At 38.9% G+C, this 23,539-nt stretch overlaps 1 protein-coding gene across 3 annotated transcripts in view; it reads left to right on the forward strand.

Annotated features, from left to right (window-relative positions):
- DHX35 (DEAH-box helicase 35) overlaps nt 1–10,964 on the forward strand; it is a 782,267-nt gene extending 771,303 nt beyond the window's left edge. For 2 of the 3 annotated variants that reach the window (XR_010132262.1, XR_010132260.1), the window contains 2 exons: nt 6,063–6,211; nt 7,421–10,964. The gene's annotated coding sequence lies outside the window, so the exon portion shown is untranslated. The remainder of the gene's footprint in view (nt 1–6,062; nt 6,212–7,420) is intronic. The other variant, XR_010132261.1, reaches the window with a different exon arrangement.
- Nucleotides 10,965–23,539: the final 12,575 nt, after the last annotated feature.

Raw genomic sequence — 23,539 nt, forward strand, 5'->3', positions numbered from 1 at the left:
GAATGAGAGTTCACTCATGATTTGGCTGGCTGTCTGTTATTGGTGTATAAGAATGCTTGTGATTTTTGCACATTGATTTTTTGTCCTGAGACTTTGCTGAAGTTGCTTAACAGCCTCAGGAGATTTTGGGCTGAGACAATGGGGTTTTCTAAATAGAGAATCATGTCATCTGCAAACAGGGACAATTTGACTTCCTCTTTTCCTAATTGAATACACTTTATTTCCTTCTCCTGCCTGATTGCCCTGGCCAGAACTTCCAACACTATGTTGAATAGGAGTGGTGAGAGAGGGCATCCCTGTCTTGTGCCAGTTTTCAAAGGGAATGCTTCCAATGTTTGCCCATTCAGTATGATACTGCCTGTGGGTTTGTCATAGACAGCTCTTATTATTTTGAGATAACATCCCATCAATACCTAATTTATTGAGAGTTTTTAGCATGAAGGGCTGTTGAATTTTGTCAAAGGCCTTTTCTGCCTCTATTGAGATAATCTTGTGGTTTTTGTCTTTGGTTCTGTTTATATGCTGGATTACGTTTATTGATTTGCATATTTTGAACCAGACTTGCATCCCAGGGATGAAGCCCACTTGATCATGGTGGGTAAGCTTTTTGATGTGCTGCTAGATTTGGTTTGCCAGTATTTTATTGAGGATTTTTGCATCGATGTTCATCAGGGATATTGGTCTAAAATTCTCTTTTTTTGTTGTGTCTCTGCCAGGCTTTGGTATCAGGATGATGCTGGCTTCATAAAATGAGTTAGGGAGGATTCCCTCTTTTTCTATTGATTGGAATAGTTTCAGAAGGAATGGTACCAGCTCCTCTTTCCTCTGGGAGAATTCGGCTGTGAATCTGTTTGGTCCTGGACTTTTTTTGGTTGGTAGGCTATTAATTATTGTCTCAATTTCAGAGCCTGTTATTGATTTATTCAAGGATTCAACTTCTTCCTGGTTTAGTCTTAGGAGGGTGTATGTGTTGAGGAATTTATCCATTTCTTCTAGATTTTCTAGCTTATTTGTGTAGAGGTGTTTATAGTATTCTCTGATGGTAGTTTGTATTTCTGTGGGATTGGCGGTGATATCCCCTTTATCATTGTTTATTGCATCTATTTGATTCTTCTCTCTTTTCTTCTTTATTAGTCTTACTAGCAGTCCATCAATTTTGTTGATCTTTTCAAAAAAAAACAGCTCCTGGATTCATTGATATTTTGAAGGGTTTTTTGTGTCTCTATCTCCTTCAGTTCTGCTCTGATCTTAGTTATTTCTTGCCTTCTGCTAGCTTTTGAATGTGTTTGCTCTTGGTTCTCTAGTTCTTTTAATTGTGATGTTAGGGTGTCAATTTTACATCTTTCCTGCTTTCTCCTGTGGGCATTTAGAACTATAAATTTCCCTCTACACACTGCTTTAAATGTGTCCCAGAGAGTCTGGTATGTTGCGTCTTTGTTCTCGTTGGTTTCAAAGAACATCTTTATTTCTGCCTTCATTTCATTGTGTACCCAGTAGTCATTCAGGAGCATGTTGTTCAGTTTCCATGTAGTTGAGCAGTTTTGAGTGAGTTTCTTAATCCTGAGTTCTAGTTTGATTGCACTGTGGCCTGAGAGACAGTTTGTTATAATTTCTGTTCTTTTACATTTGCTGAGGAGTGCTTTACTTCCAACTATGTGGTCAATTTTGGAATAAATGTGATGTGGTGCTGAGAAGAATGTATATTCTGTTGATTTGGGGTGGAGAGTTCTGTAGATGTCTATTAGGTCCGCTTGGTGCAGAGCTGAGTTCAATTCCTGGATATCCTTGTTAACTTTCTGTCTTGTTGATCTGTCTAATGTTGACAATGGGGGTTAAAGTCTCCCATTATTATTGTGTGGGAGTCTAAGCCTCTTTGTAGGTCTCTAAGGACTTGCTTTATGAATCTGGGTGCTCCTGTAATGGGTGCATATATATTTAGGATAGTTAGCTCTTCTTGTTGAATTGATCCCTTTACCAATATGTAAAGGCCTTCTTTTTCTCTTTTGATCTTTGTTGGTTTAAAATCTGTTTTATCAGAGACTAGGATTGCAACCCCTACTTTTTTTTGTTTTCCATTTGCTTGGTAGATGTTCCTCCATCCCTTTATTTTGAGCCTATGTGTGTCTCTGCATGTGGGATGGGTCTCCTGAATACAGCACACTGATGGGTCTTGACTCTTCATCCAATTTGCCAGTCTGTGTCTTTTAATTGCAGCATTTAGCCCATTTACATATAAGGTTAATATTGTTATGTGTGAATTCGATCCTGTCATTATGATGTTAGCTGGTTATTTTGCTTGTTAGTTGATGCAGTTTCTTCCTAGAATTGATGGTCTTTACAATTTGGCATGTTTTTGCAGTGGCTGGTAGCAGTTTTTCCTTTTCATGTTTAGTGCTTCCTTCAGGAGCTCTTTTAGGGCAGGCCTGGTGGTGACAAAATCTCTCAGCATTTGCTTGTCTGTAAAGGAGTTTATTTCTCCTTCTCTTATGAAGCTTAGTTTGGCTGGATATGAAATTCTGGTTTGAAAATTCTTTTCTTTAAGAATGTTGAATATTGGCCCCCACTCTCTTCTGGCTTGTAGAGTTTCTGCTGAGAGATCACTGTTAGTCTGATGGGCTTCTCTTTGTGGGTAACCTGACCTTTCTCTCTGGCTGCCCTTAACATTTTTTCCTTCATTTCAACTTTGGTGAATCTAACAATTATGAGTGTTGGAATTGCTCTTGTTGAGGAGTATCTTTGTGGCATTCTCTGTATTTCTGGAATTTGAATGTTGGCCTGCCTTGCTAGGTTGGAGAAGTTCTCCTGGATAATGTCCTGAAGAGTGTTTTCCAACTTGGTTCCATTCTCTCCGTCATTTTCAGGTACACCAATCAGACATTGATTTGGTCCTTTCACATAGTCCCATATTTCTTGGAGGCTTTGTTTGTTTCTTTTTCTCTTTTTTCTCTAAACTTCTCTTCTCACTTCATTTCATTCATTTGATCTTCAATCACTGACATCCTTTCTTCCAGTTGATCGAATCAGCTACCGAAGCTTCTGCATGCATCACGTAGTTCTCGTGCCACAGTTTTCAGCTCCATCAGGTCATTTAAGGTCTTCTCTACACTGTTTATTCTAGTTAGCCATTCATCTAATCTTTTTTCAAGGTTTTTAGCTTCTCTGCGATGGGTTCGAACATCCTCCTTTAGCTCGGAGAAGTTTGTTATTACAGATCATCTGAAGCCTTCTTCTCTCAACTCGTAAAAGTCATTCTCTGTCCAGCTTTGTTCTGTTGCTGGCGAGGAGCTGCATTCCTTTGGAGGAGAAGAGGCACTCTGATTTTTAGAATTTTCAGCTTTTCTGCTCTGGTTTCGCCTCATCTTTGTGGTTTTATCTACCTTTGGTCTTTGGTGATGGTGATGTACAGATGGGGTTTTGGTGTGGATGTCTTTTCTGTTTGTTAGTTTTCCTTCTAACAGTCAGGACCCTCAGCTGCAGGTCTGTTGGAGTTTGCTGGAGGTCCACTCCAGACCCTGTTTGACTGTGTATCACCAGTGGAGGCTGCAGAACAGCAAATATTGCAGAACGGCAAATGTTGCTGTCTGATCATTCCTCTAGAAGCTTCGTCTCAGAGGAGCACCTGGCCATATGAGGTGTCAGTTGGCCCCTACTGGGAGGTGCCTCCCAGTTAGGCTACTCGGGGAGGAGGCAGTCTTTCCATTCTCAGATCTCGAACTCTGTGGTGGGAAAACCACTACTCTCTTCAAAGCTGTCAGACAGGGATGTTTAAGTCTGGAGAAGTTCCTGCTGCCTTTTGTTCAGCTATGCCCTGCCCCCTGAGGTGGAGTCTACAGAGGCAGGCAGGCCTCCTTGAGCTGCAGTGGGCTCCATCCAGTTCGAGCTTCCCGGCAGCTTTGTTTACCTACTCAAGCATCAGCAACCTCAACAATGATGGGCGCCCCTCCCCCAGCCTTGCTGCCACCTTGCAGTTCGATCTCAGACTGCTGTGCTATCAATGAGCAAGGTTCCATGGGCGTGGGACCCTCCAAGCCAAGCATGGGATATAATCTCCTGGTGTGCCGTTTGCTAAGACTGTTGGAAAAGTGCAGTATTAGGGTGGGAGTGACCAGATTTTCCAGGTGCTGTCTGTCACAGCTTCCCTTGGCTAGGAAAGGGAATTCCCCCACCCCTTGCACTTCCCGGGTAAGGCAATGCCTCGCCCTTCTTTGCCTCATGCTCCATGGACTGCACCCACTGTCCTGCACCCACTGTCTGACAAGCCCCAGTGAGATGAACACAGTACCTCAGTTGGAAATGCAGAAATCACCCATCTTCTGCATCGCTCATGCTGGGAGCTGTAGACTGGAGCTGTTCCTGTTCAGCCATCTTGGAACCGCACCCAGAGTCTCTCTTTAACCTCTGTTTTTCTTTCTTTCTTTCTTTCTTTTTTAAGACAAGGTCTCCCTCTGTTGCACAAGCTACAGTGCTGTGGTGCAATCTCAGCTCACTGCAACTTCCGCCTCCTGGGTTCAAGCAATTCTTGTGTCTCAGCCTCCCTAGTAACTGAGACTACAGGCATGCAAAACCACATGTGTTTAATTTCTGTATTTTTTGGAGAGACGAGGTTTTGCTATGATGGCCAGGCTGGTCTTGAACTCCTGGCCTCAAATGAACTCCCACCTTGGCCTCCTAAAGTACTGGGATCACAAGCTGAACTGCCATGCCGCAGCCTACCATCTGTTAAAATGGGAGAAACGCATTTACTCCTCAGAGTTGCTGTGAAGATTAAATCAGATAACTTCCCTAGAGCACACAACACAGTGCCTGGTCCCCAGTGGACACATGGTAAGTGTTAAACATAAAGAGCTGTATTCAGAGAGAAAAAAAAAACACCAAAAGTGATTCCTGCAGTGAGTACATCTTCAAAATAGTGTATGCATAAGGACAATTACTAGAAACCAATAGAAATCTTTGAGCAATATTGTGGTTATATTTTTTGAAGCCATTGTGATGTGTATTCATGCTGCTGATAAAGACATACCCTAGACTGGGCAACTTACTAAAGAAAGAGGTTTAAGGGACTTACCGTTCCACATGGCTGGAGAGGCCTCAATATCATGGCAGAAGGCAAGGAGGAGCAAGTCACATCTTACATGGATGGCAGAAGGCAAGGAGGAGCAAGTCACATCTTACATGGATGGCAGCAGGCAAAGAGAGAGAGCTCGTTTAGGGGAACTCCCACTTATAAAACTGTCAGATCTCGTGAGACTTATTCACTATCATGTGAACAGCACAGGAAAGACCTGCCCCCATGATTCAATTACCTCCCACCAGGTTCCTCCCACAACACATGAGAATTCAAGATGAGATTTGGGTGGGGACACAGCCCAACCATATTATGATGCATTTGAACTGGTTATATAATAGTTTATATACAGTTTAGAATGATAAAAAAAAATAAGGTGAGGCTGAGATTAGGACCCTATCATTCTCCCTCACCCTCCAAACCTGGGAATGAAAAGTCTGAAGCTGGGGGCTACTGAATCCACAAACTTTATCAACTACCTATTGTGAGTTTCAGGAATTGTTCAGCTTTGGGGGTTGAAAGCAAGCTCCTTTTGAAGGAAAACATGTCAGGACAGGAACTTAAGCCCAGTACTTCCAAGTGCCCAGAAGAATTGTTGATGTCCCAGTTCAAGTAGGATGCATGGGAGATTTCATGAGCCTTTTAGCTGATGTGTCCTGGAGAGATTAACTTGTACCTTCTTAACTCAGCCCCTGATCCTGGGATTAGTAAGAGAGTAAAGGACTGTAATCTTAGGTTCTTCATCCCTATAGCTGCCATTCTATGCACAACATATGCACAGATATCCAAGGCTGGTTCTCACTAAGGGGGGAACAAAAACCGAAGTGGTTCTATCTTTAGGATGGTACAATTTGTATGTATTGTGCTTCCCAGTTAACAAACAGAGAGTGTGTCATCTGTATAGAATGCTATAAAGATTTATAGAGGCATAAATAGGGGATAAGACAAAAGAGAAATCCTTAAGTGAAAAAAAAATATTGTATTTTTTGATTATCAGTTGTCTACTCCTCACTGACATTTGAAGAGCTGGGCATACTTTGATTCTTAGGAATTTGGAGACCTAACCATCCAGTCTCTGAGGTATTTTAGAATGGACCACTTGAATATCACACAGTAAGGAGTGGCATCTGGAATTCCATGGGAAAGGTGAGTAGACCAAGAAAGAGAAATTATTCCTCTGCAGCCAACCAGGGAAGCCCCCCAAAACAGGGTAAGAGGCAGATGGATGTATGTCTTAATTTAAGCTCATCCAAGTTCCTGAGATACAAATTTGGATGTAGATAGTTTATTTGGAAGGTGATTCTAGAATTAACAAATACGGAAATGGAGAAAACAAGACAGGGAAGGTGGAAAAGTGAAAAAAAATCACTGATGGAGATCCTCTAGAAAACTGTACGGACTATATCTCAACATTATGCCACCAGACAGCTTCCTTCCATCTCCCATGAAGTGAGGGTTACCCAGGGATGTTAATTCTCCCACTCACACCCGCCACCATGTGCTTCTTATTGTGGCAAAGCAAGCTTCTAGGGATTAGGGAAAGACTTCAACCAGAGAAGTGGAAAGATGTAGGCACTTTATGTATGAAGCTGGGAACTCTGGTGGGCTGAGGGCATATGAGGAGTGGGCATCAATAGCATCTACTATAACCAAACTAAATTGCAAGGAGTTTACCTTCTTCAAGTGTTCACAAGCAGAACTAACATTGGAATGTATGTCCCTTGGGCTCCATCTTTTTAGCAATTCGAAAGAAACTGTAGTTTGAGATAAATTTTAAATTCAACACATTACACTCTAAATTATAAAAGTGTGCTATGACTTATTCCCTAAGATAAAATTGAGATATCACTTCTATTAAGCAAGAAGATACTGAGAGAAAAGAGAGTGGAATAGAATTAAAATTGTATGGAACAATTAAAGTAATCACTGAACGCATTAACAAGTAGAACACACGGTGTGGAAAATTGAATCGGCTAAGTAGAAGCTAAACCCAAAAAATAAATCAAGAACACAGAGATTAATAACAAATAGAGAAACGAAAGGAACATTCGGAAATTTGACATTGAGCATGGGGTGTCAATATGCATGTAATAGAATTTCTTAAAGATGTTATGGGGGAAGTGAAGGATCAATAAGATAGCAATAGAAAGGCACCATCAGCTCTCCACATATAATACCCAAGTTTATAATAGTAGCATATATCAACCCACTAAGAGCTAAGTAACTGAAGACCTGTTTGAGGGATTTTGAAGTAGAAAAGAACTTCAAGGAAGATTGAAAACCAAATTTGATATCGGTAAATAAGAATACTTATTATAAAGGACTAACATAAAGGCTTTTTTTCCTTTTGTATAGCACACATCTGTACACACCAAAAAAGGTATGTCTACTTGTATTTTGAATACCATCTACTACAGATTTTATCATTTTGTTCTGGTAAGTCAAAAACTTGTGGAATTTCAGATATTTAATTTTATTTATAATCAAATCCATTATGAAACCATTGTCCCCTGACATGTATATTTATTACTCCTATTATTTTTTCAGATTTTATATCTGAGAACTGCCTTTGCTGAGGATGAGGGAAAGGTTTATGGGATGCCATTTCCAGTCAACATATCTTCCACCTTTACTGCCTCCACAACTCATACACTGCAACTCTCTGCCACTCGAAATGTCTAACAAGCTTCCAAAACTATAACTCACCAACATTTATCTTTGCATTTGTTTTTTAAAAGTATTTTTAATTGGGGTAAAATTTATATGCAGTAAAATGTATACTTTTTAGTGCAGTCACGTAACCACCACCAAAATCAAGATATGGAACAGGTCCATCACCCCAAAAATTTTTTAATACACCTTTGTATTAAACCCTTTTTCCACCTCAAACATATGAAAATTACTAATCATTTTCTTTCCCTTTAGTTTTGAAATTTCCCAACATTTCTGTAGTTTTTGAATATGGCACTTTTTATTTATTAGTGCACATTTGAGGTTTATCTTGGTTGTTGCATTTATCAGTGGTTCATTCATTTTATCACTGAATAGTATTCCATTTTACACATGTGCTATAGCTTGTTCATCCATTCATCCACTGAAGGACGTTTGGGTTGTTTGTAGCTTTGGGTGAATATGAATAAAGCCACTATAAACATTTGGCCACAGGTTTTTGCACCAACTTATGTAATATAGTTTAGATATTTGTCCCAGCCCAAATTTCATGTTGAATTGTAATCTCCATTGCTGGAGACAGTACCTGGTGGGAGGTGTATGGATCATGGGAACGGATCCCTCATAGTTTGGTGCTGTCTTCATGATAATGAGTTCTTGTGAGAGCTGGTTGTTTAAAAGTGTATGGCACCTTCCCCACTCCACTTTCCCTCACTTGCTCCTGCTTTCGCCATGTGACATGCCTATTTCCCTCTTGTCTCCCACCATGATTGTAAGCTTCTTGATGCTTCCCTAGAAGCTGAGCAGATGCCAGCACCATGCCTCCCATAAGGCTTGCAGACTTGTAAGCCAACTAAACATTTGTTCTTTATAAATTAACAAGTCTCAGGTATTTCTTTATAGCAATGCAAGAATGGCCTAACACAGAAAATTGGTACTGAAGAGTGGGACATTGCTATAAAGATACTTGAAAAGGTGAAAACAACTTTGGAACTGGATAACAGGCAGAGGTTGGAAGAGTTTGGAGAGCTCAGAAGACATGAAGATGAGAGAAAGTTTGGAACTTCTTAGAGACTCGTTAAATGATTGTGACCAAAATGCTGAAAGTGATATGGACAGTGGAGTCCAGGCTGATGAGGTCTCAGATGGAAATGAGGAACTTACTGGGGACTAGAGCAAATGTCACGTGTTATGCCGTAGCAAATAACTTGGCTATAAAGTGCCCTTGCCCTAGGAATCTATGTAAGTTTGAACTTCATATTGGTGAGTTAGGTTATCTGGCAGAAGAAATTTCTAAGTAGCAAAGTGTTCAAGACTTGACCTGGCTGCTTCTAACAACTTATGCTCATATGTGGGAGTGAATGAATGATCTAAAATTGGAACTTAAAAGGGAAGCAGAGCACAAAAGTTTGGAAGATTTGAAGCCTGGACATGTGGCAGAGAAAGAAAAAGATTTTTCAGGAGAGGAATTCAAGCAGGCTGTGGAGCAACCACTTGGTAGATAAATTTCCATAAGTAACAGGGAGCCAAGTATGGATAGCCAAGACAAGGGAAAAAGACACTGAAGGCATTTCAGAGACCTTCAGTGCAGCCATTCCCAACACAGGCAGAGAGGCCTCTTGGAAGGAAGAAAGGTTTCATGGGTTTGGTCCAGGGCCCTGCTGCCCTGTTCAGCCCTGGGACATTGTTCCCCACATCCAGGCTGTTCTAGCTCCAGCCTTGTCTCAGAGGACTCCTGGTACTGCTCTGGCCACTGTTTCAGAAGGCACAAGCCATAGGCCTGGAAGTTCCCATGTGGTGTTAAGCCTATGAGTGCACAGAGTGCAAGAATGAATGAGGCTTGGGAACTTCTGCCTAGATTTCAGAGGATGTATGGGAAAGCCTGAGTGCCCAGGCAAAAGCCTACTACAGAAAACCTCACAAAAAACCTCTACCAGGGCAGTGTGGAGGGGAAATGTAGGGTTAGAAACCCCACACAAAGTCCCCACTGGGGCACTGCCTGGTGGAGCTGTGGGAAGGGAGTCACTGACCTCCAGACCCCAGAATGGTAGATACACTGGTAGCTTGCACCCTACACATGAAAAAGCTGCAGGCACTAAGCAACCCGTGAGAGCAGTCAACCGGAGTGGAGCTGTCCAGGGCTTTGGGAATGCACCCCTTGTACCTCTGTGCTGTGCATGTGGGAAATGTAGTCAAAGAGCTTATTTTGGAACTTTAAGATTTAATGATTGCCCTGTTGGATTTTGAACTTGTGTGGGGCCTGTAGCCCCTTTCTTTTTGACCTATGTCTCCCTTTTGGAATGGGAATATTTACCTAGTGATTATACTTGCATGATAAAATATCCTAGGAGTCAAATAACTTGTTTTTGATTTTAGAGGTTCATAGGTGGAAAGGACTTGCCTCATCTCAAATGAGACTTTGGACTTTTGAGTTAATGCTGGAATGAGTTAAGACTTTGGAGGACTGTTGAGAAGGCATAATTATACTTTGCAATGTAAGAAGGACATGAGATTTGGGAGGGGCCAGGGATGGAATAATATAATGTGAATATTTGTTACCACCCAAATCTCATTTTGGAATTGTAATCATAGTGATGGTGGGGCCTGGTGGGAGATGTTTGGGTAATGGGGGAAGGTCCCTCATGGTTTGATGCTGTCTTTGTGATAGTTCTCATGAGATCGAATAATTTCAAATGTGTGGCCCCTCCCCTGTCTCTCTCTCTCTCTCCCCCACCCCCAACTTGCTCCTGCTTTTTTCATGTGACTTGCCTGCTCCCTCATCATCTTTTGCCACAACTGTAAGTTTCCTGAGGCCTTCCAAGAAATTGAGCAGATACCAGCGCTACGCTTCCTGTAAAGCCTACAAAACTGTGAGCCAATTAAACCTCTTTTTTTTATAAATTACTCAGTCTCTCGTATTTCTTTATATTGTAGTAATGCAAAAATGGCCTACCACTTTTATGTTTTCACTTCATTTGTGTAGTTAATTGGTTGTAAGGTAAGCATGTAGTTTAATTTACAGGAAAATATCCAAATATTTTCCAAAGCAGGCATATAATTTCGCATCCCAGTAATCAAAACTTAAGTTCTAGTAACTGTATCTTTGCCAAGATTTACTATTGTCTTTCTTCTCCTGCCTCCGTATTCTCAGAGGTGTGTAGTGGTATCTCATTATGGTTTTAATTTGCATTATCCTAATGATTAATAATATAGAGCATCATTGCACACTTACTTGCCATTTGCATATCATCGTTGGTTAAATATCAGCCTAAATCTTTTGCTCACTTAAAAATTTGTTATCTTTTTAAAGAGTTCTTTATATATTCTGGATACAAGTACCTTATTAGATTAATGTGTTTGCAAGTATCTTCTCCTATTTTGTGGCTTGTTTTTCATTATTGTAACAGGGTCTTATGAAGAGCAGAAGTTCTTATTTTTAATTAAAGTCCTATTTATCATTTTTTCCTTTTAATGGCTGTGCTTTTAGTGTTGTATCTAAAATGTCTTTGCCTAACTCAATATCACAAAGATTATCTCCTATTTTTTCCTAGAAGTTCTATGAGTAGAGGTTTTATGTTTACATCTATAATATATTCTCAATTAATTTTTTGCCAGTGGTGCAAAGTATGGATTACAATTTATATATTTTTGGATATGATGCAATTTTTCCATGGGTGTGTTACCTTTTTCATTTAGTTAGTTTTGTATCTCTGTTTAAAAACATCAATTGTCAATATATGTATGGGTCTTGGTCTGACTTACATGTGATCCATTAATTTATAAGTATATTATTTCATTGATAGTACAATGTCCTGGTTATTGTAGCTTTATAGTAAGTCTTAAAATTAGCCTGTATGAGTCCTGCAATTTTGACCTTTTTTCTAAAATTATTTTGGTTATTATATTCTCTTTGCATTACCATATAAATTTTAGAATCATCTTGTCAATTTTTACAAAATACCTTGCTGTGATTTTGATTGAGATTGTACTGAATATAAAGATTATGAGATGGGTGATTGACATCTTAATACCACTGAGTCATCCAGTCTAGTAACATAATAGATCTCATTTATATAGGTATTCTTTGACTTCTTTGGTCAGTATTTTGTAGTTTCCAGTGTACAGATCTTGTATATATTTTGTCAGCTTTAACCTCAATTTTTTATGTTTTAGGGACATTTTTTCTTTTTTCAACTTTAATTTCTAATTTTAATTCCCAAATGTTCATCACTGCAATACAGAAACATAATTGATTTTTGTACATTTAACTTGACCATGAAAACTTGCTAAACTCATTTATTAGTTTTGGTATGTTTTATGTAGCATATTTGGGATTTTCTGAGTAGACAAACATACTGTCTGCAAATATGACAGTTTTATCTGTTTCTTACCAAAATTTATAGTTTCTATTTTTTCTTGTGCTCTAGTGTGAATTTGAATAGGAGTGGAGAAAGCATGCATCCTTGTCTTTTGCCTAATTTTAGTGGAAAAACTATAGGTATTTGTAGCCTCTCTAAATTATGTTGAGAAGGCTTCCTTTTGGTTTTAGTTTGCTGAGTTAAAAAAAATCAGTTATAGATTTTGAATATGTGGAAAACTTTTTCCTGCTTATATTAAGAAACTCATATTGTTTTCCTTATTTAATCTGTTCATATAATAAATTTCATCATTTCTGTGATGAGCCTTACTCGGTTGTTATGTATTATCTCCTTTTTATATTGCCAGATTCTACGTGTAATTTTTTTGAGGATTTTTAAATGTATGTTCACAAGAAATTTTTTCTGTGATTTTCCTTTCTCAGAATGCTTTTGTATGGCTTTGGTAGTATTAGGGTAATGCTGGCCTCATAAAATGAATTGGGGAGTGTTATCTCCACTTCTATTTTCTAAAAGAGATTTGTGGAATTGGCATTGTTTATTCTTTAAGTGTTTGATAGAATTTTCCAGTGAAATCATCTGGTCCTAAAGTTTTCTTTCTTGGAAGATTTATAGTTATTAATTAATTATTTCAATTGATTTAGGACTATTCAGTTTATCTGTTTCTCCTGGAATGAACTTTAGTAGTTTGCATCTTTCAGCGAATTTTACCATTTCATTTATTTATAGACATAAGTTGTTTTTAATATTCCCACATTATTTTATATGTAGAATTTATACTGATATCCCTTTTATATTCCTTATATTTGTCTTTTGCGTCTTCTCTTTTTTTGTTTTTATTTAACTTCTGGCCAGAAATTTATCGATGTTATTGACTTTCGCACAGTCAGCTTTTGGTTCAATTAATTTTCTTTATTGTTTTTGGTTTGCAATTGCATTAGTTTCTGCTCTTGTATAGTCAATAAAAATTTAATAAAATTTTATTTCCACTGATTTATATTCTTTTGCTTTTTTCAACACTGATTTACATTAAAAACTCCAAGCACACTATAACTGAGGGGAACTTCCTTGACATAATGCATCTACAAAAATGCTAAAGCCAATATTATACTTAATGGTGAAAAACTGGGTGCTTCCTCCAATTTCTCAAGAAGTCAAGAAGTAGGCAAGGATATCCTTTCTCACCATTCCTATTCAATGTGATACTCAAAATTCTAGCTAGTGCAATAAGATAAGAAAAGGAAATAAGTATCCACAGATTGGAAATGAAAATATAAAATGGTTTGAAGATGACATGGTTGTCTGTACAGAAAATCCAAAGGAGTTGACAAATAAACTCCTGGAACAGATAAATGATTATAGTGAGGTTTTAGGATATAAGGCATATTAGTTTCTAGGGCTTCTTTAACAAATTACCGCAAACTGCATGGCTAAAAAAACCAGAAATTTGTTTTCCTATTATTGTGAAGGCTAGGAGAGCCTGAAATCAAGGTGTTGGCAGTGCTGCGTTCTCTCCAAACACTTCAAAGAAGATTCCTTCTTTGACTCTTCCTAGCTTCTGGTGGTTACAAACAATTCTTGACACTCCTTGATTTATAGATGCATCTCTCCATTTTTTGCCTCTGATCTTCACATGATGCTCTTCTCTGGTGTGACTCTGTTTCTTCACCTGGCTTTCTTATGACAGGTACCAGTAATTGGATGTATGGCTCATCCTAATCCAGTGTGAACACATCGTAACTTAACTAATTACATCTGAAAATACCTATTTTCAAATAAGGTGACATCCACAGGTACTAGGGCTAGGACTTGAACATATCTTTTTGAAGAAATTCACAGTATGACTCCCCAAATTCATGTCCTTCTCATGTGCAAAATACACCCACCCTGTCCCAACATCTCCCAGAGTCCTAACCCATTTCAACATCAATTCAAAGTCCAAAATCTCATAAAATATTCTCAACTAAAAATGTTCCAAATCTCACCATGAAAATCATCCACATTTGGTATGATCTGAGTATGATCCATCCTGGGGCACTATTCTTTTCTATCTGTGGGCCTGTGAAACTGGAAAACAAGCCATTTCATTTCAAATACAGTAGTGAGAGAGACATAGGATAGACATTCCCATTTCAAAGGGAGAAATTGGAAGAAATAAAGGGGTCACAAGTTTCAAGGAAGTCCAAAGCCTATTAGAAAAAAATCTATTAGACTGTAAGGGTGGAGAATCATTTTCTTTGACTTTATTCTGTGTCCTATAGGCTGAGGGCAGGTAGAGCTCTTTTCTTAGCAGCCGGGGAAGCAACTCCATCCTCTAGGCTCTGGGCTTCCAGAGACTGTTGGCACCAGCTCCACTCTTTTGGCCCCCAGCTAGATAAAAGTAGCAAGTCTGAAAAGCCTACATAGTATATAATGCTAATTATACAACATTCTGGAAAATACAAGATTATAGAGGCTGTAAAGGGATCAAGGAAAAGGGAGAAATAAATATGTGAAGCATATGAAAATTTTAGGGCAAAGAAATTATTATTTATAATCCTGCAATAAGGCCTTTTTTCAAAATTTATAGAATTTTACAGCACAAAGAAAGAACCTTAATATATGCAATTTAAAAATTATTTAGTAAGTTGGAGGATTCCACAAAGAAATGCAGACTATGGCTAGAGAATCTAACTGTACTACAAAAGCAGGAGGCTGATAAATTATTCATTTTTGTAACTTTAGAAATGAGTGGAGTTGGTAAGCCTAACGGCAAATGTAGCTGCACATAAGCATTGTACTCTAGTTCATAGAGGTCTTTCCCACAAGAGTATGTCTTAGCAATTCTAGTACTGCCATACATCTTAATACTGCTATACTTAATAGTGGAACTAGTAAGTAATAAGTGGAAGATGATGGAGCCAGGTTTCTGACTGTTGGAGTGGAAATTTACAGATAAGAAAGGGAAGGAATCTAGAATAATCTATGTGATAATGGATTAGCATTAGAAACAACAGTAATATAGAATAGATGATTTTATATATATAAATATTCATAGATATGTGTATATACACCATTTACACACACACACACACACACCCCTACACCTTTTTCTCTGTCAGCTGATAGAGCCTAAGAAAAGTAACACCTCAGTGGCAATGAGCTCCCAAGCACCTAAATCTTGATTTCTAATACCATTCCCTGCTCTCTGCCCTAAAAAAAAAAAACAAAAAAACAAAATTCTTTGGAAAAATGGCTGATTCTAGAACTGAGACAGGGAATATACAAGATGAGCCTGGAGCATCTTGTAATGCCAGAAACTGGAAGTACTCAGCGAACAAGCAAACAAACCCCACATTGATGGGAGTATGCAACAAACAAACAAACACAAAAAACAAATAAACAACAAGACAAAACACAGAAGCTAACTGAAAGAGCTACCAATGGCCAATGCTAAAACAAATTGAGAAAAAAAGAAGTTGTATTAGATTGTAACCCAAAGTATAAAATAAGTATCTGAGTCTATACTGATATGAATACGTGGTTGAGTAAATTATTGAGTAAATAAATGCAGGAGAATAGACAAATCTCTCATGTAGAAGAATCCCAAATAATTCACATAGATACTCCACCCTCCAGAAAGTGAAGGGCTTGAATGCTTAAAAGTCCATACGTTGAAATCCGAACCCCCAGTACTTCAAAATGTGAATTGATTTGAAGATAGGGTTTTTACAGAGGCCATCAAGTTAAAATGAGGTCATTAGTGTGGGTCCTAATCTGAAAGGACCGGTACCTTATAAGAAGAAGAAATTTTAACACAGACATAGACAAAAAAGAAGACAATCTGAAGACACAGGGAGAAGAAGATAATCTACAAGTCAAGGAGAGAAGCCTGTAGCAGGCATTTCCCTTACATCTCTCGGAGGGAACCAACCCTGATGTCAGCTTGATCTTTTAGCTTCCAGAACTGTGAGGAAAAACATTCTGTTAAGTCACCCAGTCTGTGGTCCTTTGTAAAAGCAGCTTTAGCACAGGAATGCAAGGTGGAAGATCTGGGTGGAATTTATTTTCTTTCTGACAGCAGCGGATCCTTCCTTTACTGGCAAGGCCTGTGCTACAAAGGATGGTTTCTGGAGTATCCTGCCTGCCTCATTCTTTCCTGTTAACATGCAGTGAGGCCTTTGCAAAATACCCCATGAGTCAGTGCAAACTCCCTTCATGTATACTGCTCATATATACCAGTTTTCTGTACTCTCATACTAGTTCTCAGTTTTGAGCAGTTACTTGTTAAAAATTTTAGCAATTTGTTGAAAAAAATTAGCATCTTACCCCACTTGTATGGCAGCCCTGTTTTCCTCACATGCTCTGTCCCAGAAAAAAAAAAATGACATGTTTTATCTCTCCTTGGAGGCACCTGAAATTTCAAACTAGTTGATTGCTCTGCGACCCCAGATCTTTGATATATTCAGGAAAAAATCATAATTATGTGAAGTATCCAATTTTTTTTTTTTTGGTTTGTAAACTGGGAGCAATCCTCTTTTCATAACCTAAGAAGAAGCCAGAAGTGTCTGCATTTCAACAACCATTAGAGATTTCGCTCTTCCAAGAATGCCTTTCTTCTAATCTGTTTCCTGGTGTAAAGTACCCAGCTTTTAATAGATGCTTAATTAACAATTTATAATATTAGCATTCTTATGCTTATCACCTATGATGTCTCCCCAACATGTTTGGGGCCAGGGCATGAATTACACAAGGAAATCATTGACCTCCAGATCAATGACATCTTTTCCAGAAATCTGCATTACAGCCATGAAGTTCATGTCAACAGAGCTCCTGGGAAGACATACCCATTGGCCACATTTTAAGAGCCAGCAAACACATTATTTGCCAAGCACACAAACCCACTATAACTGATGAGGGTGATGGTTTGGAGCATGAGCTATAACGTTGGAGAGATGTGGTTAGTCTTGACCCCTACCTCTGCCTCTTGTGAATTACATGACCTCAGACAAATCCTGTAACCCCCTGTACTCAGTTTTTTAATAAAATTGTGCTGATAATGATGGTATCCAACCCCTATGCCTGGCTCATCATAGGTGATTCAGAGCTACTAGCTATTTATTTAGTCATTTTATCTTAAAATCTTGGCACATTGTTGCCTGGATGTCATTGTCTCCAGTGCACGGAGTGGCCAGACCCCTGGCCCTGCCTTTTCTCTTTTTCCCTGGGCAGATGGAGCTGGTTTTCCTTTCTGGCACACACTCCACAGAGGAACTTGGGAAAGGAACAAAGACTGAAGAACAAATCAGCCTATTTTCCACTTTTTAAAAGTAGCTCTGTCAGAAGGTTGAGTGGAGGAGGAGTTTGCAGCCATTGGCTAAAGAGGGGTTCTCTTTCCTGTCTGTAGCTTTCCATTCATTCTCCTGTCTATTACACCACGCTGGCCTTGCTAGTCCAGGGACATCGGCCCCTCCCCTCCAGTGGTCTCTCCCCTGTGTCAATGACTCAGTTTTTGCCTAGAGTTCCCACAGCTCTAGGGAAGAGAGGTGAGGCTGGAGTAAGGCAAAGCCAGAGGGGAGCCTGACCCTGGGGGCGGGGGTTGGTGGGGCAGAGGGGGGCGTCCTGCAGTTGCAGTTGCTGAGTGAGTTCTTGGTCCTGACAGGACAGATGAGGCCCTTTGTTCCTGCAAATGGGCCTTTCCTGGCAGTGATGGAGATCGCCTGCAGTCCAGCCTGCTCCTCCTCTTCAGCTGCAGCCATTATCCTAAAGTGGTTTTATTGATCTGCTGACTCCCTGTCTCCTGCCTGCTCTCCCTTTCCTCCTCCCTCCCCCACCCCCTGCACCCCATCCTCAAGCTCCTAAATGCTCTGTTGCTGGCCTCATCCATGCAAAGCTGTTTTTTCAGGGGTGAAGGATGATTTTGATGTTAGATTAGACAACTGCACTTGCCTCATGAGAAAGCAGATATTCCCTTAGGGCAAGCATTTTCAGACTAGCAAAGGATATATCTCCATTTACCAACCACACCTTTTCTGGATATAGTTCTTTGGTTGTTTTGACTTTTTGTAAGATGTAGGAAATATAGATGCTGTGAAAGTTCAGTTTCAAAGTTTGCACCTTGGCAAACTATAGTACATTTTACAATGTCATGATAATGCCGCATTTTAAACAATTACCAGTCATATTCATCTTAATACAATTTACATGTAATTAAAAAAATTTTTAAATCATTTAGCATTTTTGCTTAAGACTTAGTTATAAGCTCCATAAAGTTATGTATTCTTATTTTATTTATAACAACCCTGTAAGATAACTGTCATAATCCTTATTTACAGGTGTAGAAAAATAAATGACTTGAAAGTCATAAATCTAACAAATACCATAGACAGGACTCAAAGCTAAGCCCATTGGACATAAAAACTTCTTTGTATTTATATGAAAGTCTGTATTTTTGATGCTGCTTAAAATGTTAGGCACACATCTGATTAAAAAGCTGCGTTCTATTACAGGTGTGTTATATTTGATATTACCCATGAAACTCTAGCAGTCTTCATTGTTAAAGAGGGAGTGACCCAGGTGTTAAATTACCTGAGAGCTGGCCCATGATCGTCATACTATGCGCATAGTCATACATGCTCAGGAGAATTTTTAACTGAGATGTCCCCATTTAGCTCTCTTGTGGCTTTTACAGTTGTTTAAAACATTTTGAGAGAATTTGGAGCTGTTGTTCCTCAATAAAAACATGAAACCTGGAAAGTAATTTAAGCCTCTACCCAAAGTTCATGAATAAAACTTATTAAGAATCTTTCTTGGCTAGGTGTGGTGGCTTACGCTGGTAATCCCAGCACTTTGGGAGGGATTACCTGAGGTCAGGAGTTCGAGACCAGCCTTGCCAACATGGTGAAACGCCATTTCTACTAAAAGTACAAAAATTAGCCCGGCATGATGGTAGGCGCCTGTAATCCCAGCTACTTGGGAGGCTGAGGCAGGAGAATTGCTTGAACCCGGGAGGCAGAGGTTGCAGTGAGCCAAGACCGTGCCATTGCACTCCAGCCTGGACAACAAGAGCAAAACTCAGTGTCAAAAACAAACAAACAAACAATCAAAAACAAAAGAAAACAACAAAAAACCCAAAAACAAAAACACTTTCCTCCTAGTGAGATATGGGACCAGAACACAGATGTGGAAACCCATGGGTTCTTATCCCTGGACACTTGGTGTCAGCGTAGGTCAGTAGCAACAATACAGAGTTAAGAGGCACCAGAAACCAAGATGCTGTCATGACCTTTAATTAAACTTACGATCATCTTATGTGCCTGTATGAAAGGCACATTTAGGAGAGATGTATTTACCTTCCATGGGCCTAGAATGAATTACTGCCTTGTTAGAATAAGAGTGAGGGGAGGTCTCTGGAAGAATCAGATTCTGGTTATTAGTGGAGGCAGTAGAATAGAGCATCAGTGAGACAGTCCCTATACATAATTATTATTTATTACTATTGAACAATACTATCTGCTGTGCACCAATCCGGTTCACTGCCATATATAACATTGACATGCTCTTGGCCCTGCCAAATCAATACCTTCTGTTGCAGACTATAGAGATGACTTTTGTCCTTTATCTGCCCCCACACCCCATTTTCAAAGTGGGAGATGTTTAGAACAAGATATAATTTTCACTATCTCTATTTTAAGGCTAGCACCTGGAGATGCTCCTTGCTGTACAGTAAAGTGTGACTGTATTTTGTTTTCCATTGACTTACATTATAAAATCGGTAGTGTGTTTTCATTAGAAAAAGAATATCATAATTTTAATTGAATATTTGATATGGAAAAATGAGTGGAGAGGAATGAGAGCATGTAGGACTGGGAATGAGGATGCCTGGGATTCAGTTCTAAAACTGTCACTGCGTAACTAGGAAACTGGGCTTTTGTCATGATTTTGCCTCTGTGAAAGCTGGGATGAGTCAGAAAGCTTTGAGCCTCAGTTTCTTCATCTGCATAATGACAGGCTGGGGCTAAATCAGGGACATCAAATATGTATCACATATACTGTCACTTGTGATTTCTATGCCTATAGCAGACATTACTAATCAAAAGCAGTTTTCTTTCTGATAAAGCCAAAATACAGTCCCAGGCCACCCATAAATGAGGGCAATGTTCTGATCAGAGTTAAAACCTAAAATGCTTGAATTCTATGCTCACGCAGGTCCTTTCCAGCCCAGACACCCCAGATCCTGAATTAGTGGTCAGCCTCCTGCAGTTTTATGCCAGGAGCTTCCCATATATTAAATTAATCTTTCAAAAAACTCCCTCAATTCATTTCAAAGAGGAAAGTCATGGATACATTTCAGAAAGAAGGTTATTTATGCAAGACAAAAATATTATTATGAAAAAACTGAATTGTTTATTCTAAAGCAAACTTCAGCCAATGCTGCACTTGTTTTGGATCTATTCAATTTTGGTCTCCTTTTCCTTTCTGTCTTGAGCAGCTCTCACATTCTCTTTCTCCCTGGACTTTCATGAATTTATTCCTAATAAAAATTTATAATTGTGGCACTACCTACGTTCTTGTCACTTTGGGGGCTTGTTGGCCATATACCTTGTACAAATAATCTCTATCATTTATTGCTTCTTCAGAGAAGATGTTATACATGTGCAGACACATAAATGCAAAGTGAAAAGAAGCAGCCAGTAGATGATACCAAGCATCAATTCTTCTGTTATATTATTCTGGAACTGAATACAGAATAGCTGGGTATCTCTAATGAATGTTTAACTGTGAATTTATTTTTTTGTTATTATAAAAATATTTGTTAATTAAGTATACACAAATAAATAATTCTTTTATGATGTTTTCTTGCAAGAACATGCATTTTAAATGAAATTGACCTGTGACTTATTTTTTTTTATGGTATTTTTTTTAAATTATACTTTAAGTTTTAGGGTACATGTGCACATTGTGCAGGTTAGTTACATATGTATACATGTGCCATGCTGGTGCGCTGCCCCCACTAACTCATCATCTAGCATTAGGTATATCTCCCGATGCTATCCCTCCCCCCTCCCCCCACCCCACCACAGTCCCCAGAGTGTGATATTCCCCTTCCTGTGTCCATGTGATCTCATTGTTCAATTTCCACCTATGAGTGAGAATATGCGGTGTTTGGTTTTTTGTTCTTGTGATAGTTTACTGAGAATGATGATTTCCAATTTCATCCATGTCCCTACAAAGGACATGAACTCATCATTTTTTATGGCTGCATAGTATTCCATGGTGTATATGTGCCACATTTTCTTAATCCAGTCTATCATTGTTGGACATTTGGGTTGGTTCCAAGTCTTTGCTATTGTGAATAATGCCGCAATAAACATACGTGTGCATGTGTCTTTATAGCAGCATGATTTATAGTCCTTTGGGTATATACCCAGTAGTGGGATGGCTGGGTCAAATGGTATTTCTAGTTCTAGATCCCTGAGGAATCGCCACACTGACTTCCACAATGGTTGAACTAGTTTACAGTCCCACCAACAGTGTAAAAGTGTTCCTATTTCTCCACATCCTCTCCAGCATCTGTTGTTTCCTGACTTTTTAATGATTGCCATTCTAACTGGTGTGAGATGGTATCTCGTTGTGGTTTTGATTTGCATTTCTCTGATGGCCAGTGATGGTGAGCATTTTTTCATGTGTTTTTTGGCTGCATAAATGTCTTCTTTTGAGAAGTGTCTGTTCATGTCCTTCGCCCACTTTTTGATGGGGTTGTTTGTTTTTTTCTTGTAAATTTGTTGGAGTTCATTGTAGATTCTGGATATTAGCCCTTTGTCAGATGAGTAGGTTGCAAAAATTTTCTCCCATTTTGTAGGTTGCCTGTTCACTCTGATGGTAGTTTCTTTTGCTGTGCAGAAGCTCTTTAGTTTAATTAGATCCCATTTGTCAATTTTGGCTTTTGTTGCCATTGCTTTTGGTGTTTTAGACATGAAGTCCTTGCCCACGCCTATGTCCTGAATGGTAATGCCTAGATTTTCTTCTAGGGTTTTTATGGTTTTAGGTCTAACATTTAAGTCTTTAATCCATCTTGAATTGATTTTTGTACAAGGTGTAAGGAAGGGATCCAGTTTCAGCTTTCTACATATGGCTATCCAGTTTTCCCAGCACCATTTATTAAATAGGGAATCCTTTCCCCATTACTTGTTTTTCTCAGGTTTGTCAAAGATCAGATAGTTGTAGATATGTGGCGTTATTTCTGAGGGCTCTGTTCTGTTCCATTGATCTATATCTCTGTTTTGGTACCAGTACCATGCTGTTTTGATTACTATAGCCTTGTAGTATAGTTTGAAGTCAGGTAGTGTGATGCCTCCAGCTTTGTTCTTTTGGCTTAGGATTGACTTGGCGATGCGGGCTCTTTTTTGGTTCCATATGAACTTTAAAGTAGTTTTTTCCAATTCTGTGAAGAAAGTCATTGGTAGCTTGATGGGGATGGCATTGAATCTGTAAATTACCTTGGGCAGTATGGCCATTTTCATGATATTGAGTCTTCCTACCCATGAGCATGGAATGTTCTTCCATTTGTTTGTATCCTCTTTTATTTCCTTGAGCAGTGGTTTGTAGTTCTCCTTGAAGAGGTCCTTCACATCCCTTGTAAGTTGGATTCCTAGGTATTTTATTCTCTTTGAAGCAATTGTGAATGGGAGTTCACTCATGATTTGGCTCTCTGTTTGTCTGTTGTTGGTGTATAAGAATGCTTGTGATTTTGGTACATTGATTTTGTATCCTGAGACTTTGCCAAAGTTGCTTATCAGCTTAAGGAGATTTTGGGCTGTGACAATGGGGTTTCTCTCACCACTCCTATTCAACATAGTGTTGGAAGTTCTGGCCAGGGAAATTAGGCAGGAGAAGGAAATAAAGGGTATTCAATTAGGAAAAGAGGAAGTCAAATTGTCCCTGTTTGCAGACGACATGATTGTATATCTAGAAAACCCCACTGACCTGTGACTTCTAATGTGATCACATGATTGTCAGGCTGAAAGTTTTATCAGTTGGTTTTCACTTTTAAGGAGTTTCTGTATTTCACATTATATTTCTTCAGTTACTTAAAATGAAAAATGCTGATATTCTCATCAGAGGCTGAATTTTGAGTGACTATTGGGTAGAAACTTTAACTGAAAGCATGAACTTTTTATTTTATAAAATGTACGTACTGTTCCCTAGAAGACACAAGTTTGATTTATAGTTAAGGTTATTTCAGATCAGGATAACCTGGTGTGAACATAGCACCCATTGCCTTATAGGGAGGATGGGTCCTCTGGAGGAAAAAAATCATCTTTCCAAATGGAAAGATGAATGAATGAATAAATGACCCTCTTAATTGTAAATGAGAGGCAGCATGGTTTAACACACAGAATCTAAGACTGTGCTAATACAGGCTTGCATCACAATTTCAACTCTGATA

The sequence above is a fragment of the Gorilla gorilla genome, chromosome 21, assembly GCF_029281585.2.
Source record: "Gorilla gorilla gorilla isolate KB3781 chromosome 21, NHGRI_mGorGor1-v2.1_pri, whole genome shotgun sequence".
NCBI lineage: Eukaryota > Metazoa > Chordata > Mammalia > Primates > Hominidae > Gorilla > Gorilla gorilla.